The following is a 2,608-nucleotide window of genomic DNA, read 5'->3' as shown; positions in this document are numbered from 1 at the left end:
CTTAGCTTAATGACATTTACTGAGTAAATTTAAATTTAAATAATTAACTAAAGTTATAATTAATTGTTGTATAATCGTTAGAGTTCTCATGTAAACTATGGAAAAGCTTCCATAACTTTGCAATATTTGATTTTATATTAAGAAAAAAAGATTTTATATATATCATAACCCCCCCCCCCCCCCCCCCCCCCACACACACACACACCCCTGCAAATGTTTAATTATTTTTTTTATATATTTAATAAGTGCTGTTTAATGGAGAGAAGTTTTTTCCAAACATTTCTAAACACAATAGTTTTAATAAATAATTTCTTAGAACTGACTTTATATTTTGAAGTTTTTGTTGTTTGTTACTTTGCAAAATACTATTATTCAGGTTAATTAGAGAAGTTAGGTTAATTAGGCAAGTTACCATATATATATATGGCAGACACGGACAAATTATAGTGGGACCATGGCTCTTTTATAAATTTCTCATTCATATTTTGTCCTGTGAGAATCACATCAGAGACTTGATGACTATCTCGCCTTCTATTCTTGCTGGTCAAATCCGGTTTAAACATCCGAACATTCAATGTTATATGAACTGTATTGTGTATAGCTGTTTATCTTGAAACTAGTGTGGAATCTAAATTTAAAGTAAGGAATGTTTTGTGATCAAAAGTGCTTTTGTATATAGCTACGTTTAATTTCTAAACTCTTTTTATAGTTACTGACTGATGTATGTTCCTGAGATGTGTCTTCCTGATATTATGAATATGTGTATTTATATAGCCTGATGGCCATATGTATGCTCTTCGTTTGTAGGGTTTCTTTGTTTTTACTCAAAGCTTCTTATAGCTTCTGAATTGTCTGTAGAAAGTGTGCAAACTGTGTGGGCCTTGTGGTAAATAGAGAGACTGATGATTTTGTTGATATAATATTTTGCCCAACATTTCATAATTTTGTTTTTCTTTGGAAATTTGATATTGGGATTAAGTATCAATGCTTTAGTATAATAAGATAAAATGTATTTGTAAAACTTTATTGATGTCTACCAGAAATTTCATGTCCAAAATGTCACTGCGACACATGAATGTAACTGTAGTTTCAAACAATTAAACACTGACAAAGTCATGGCAAAGTCTTGTGTCACTATATTAACATTTTACCAAAATCAAGCTCAAAAAATGAAGTTACAAGACGATGTTGTTTTAGATTTTTCTAAATTGGTAAATAATTTAAGTTGTATAAATTCTGGGGCGGCGTGGTGGCGCAGTGGGTACCACTGTCCCTCACAGCAAGAAGGTCGCTGGTTCGAGCCTCAGCTGGATCAGTTGGCATTTCTGTGTGGAGTTTGCATGTTCTCCCTGTGTTGGTGTGGGTTTCCTCTGGGTGCTCTGATTTCTCACACAGTCCAAAGACATGTGGTAAAGGGGAATAAGCTAAATTGTCCGTATAGTATGTGTGAATGAGTGTGTATGGATGTTTCCCAGTGATGGATTGCAGCTGGTACGGCATCCGTTGCATTAAACATGTGCTGGATGGGTTGGCGGTTCATTCCTCTGTGGCAACCCCAGATTAATAAAGGGACTAAGCTGAAAAGACAACGAATGAATGAATGTATGTATTGTGATATTTGTTTCTGCAACATTTCATTCTTAAAAATTACAACTCAAGCTCTAATAGTTATAAGGTTTCTCATTAAGTAGCCTTATTAGAGGGTTTGTCATTATTGAGAAAATTAATCACGATTAATCATAATAGTTTGATCATGAACTCAAAATTTATTGTTAATATTATTTTTACTTTTAACCGTGTGAGAAACCTTCATCCACAAACTCCATTTTGCTATTTTAAAAGTGTCATTTAAGTAGGTAAGGAAACTATTGAGAGAACACCCTCGCTTATCTTGCAACATCAACGAGATTGCCCAAATACTCAAACTTTCTGTGGTCATGCTAAATATTTTTTACTTTTTTAATTATGCCATAAAAAATATTTCAGATTCTCATTTACTTGTTAGTTAGTTAGTTTGTTTGATATATATATATATATATATATATATATATATATATATATATATATATATATATATATATATATATATATATATGCTGTGTAGTGTAAACCATTATTGAGAACAGTCAAAACATGGTCAACCATTTGCTAGAGCAGGCAGTTAAAGGGTTAAGTCTCCTTTAGTTAATGTAGCTATTAATATCGTAAACTGAGAATTCACATAAACAATGCTGCACATCATTTATTACTCGTTTATTTATGTATCTAGTTAACGCTGGTTTCTGCATTTACTAATGCGTTATTAAAATAAAAAAATAAAAAACGGATCTTGTAAACATTAACATCTGTATTAAGGAAATAGTGTGCGATACTTAGGTTTTTTTCAGCCCTGCGGATTTCCTGTGTGCATCCGCTCTCACATGTCAAGTCCAGGAGACTTAATATATAAAAAACACAGGATTAAGTGTAAGAAATTAGCATGAATATATTTTATGATAGTTCTCTCTTTCTCTATCCCTAGTACGTTGTTGTCAAGCTACTGCCCACACTCCAGTGGAGTAGGTGGCGGTAATGGGTATATTTTTCCAGGGCCTTTGTATGACGTTTT

This window comes from Danio rerio, chromosome 23 (assembly GCF_052040795.2).
Source record: "Danio rerio strain M-AB ecotype USA chromosome 23, GRCz13ab, whole genome shotgun sequence".
NCBI classification, from domain to species: Eukaryota; Metazoa; Chordata; class Actinopteri; order Cypriniformes; family Danionidae; genus Danio; species Danio rerio.
Note: the sequence above shows the minus strand (reverse complement) of the source record.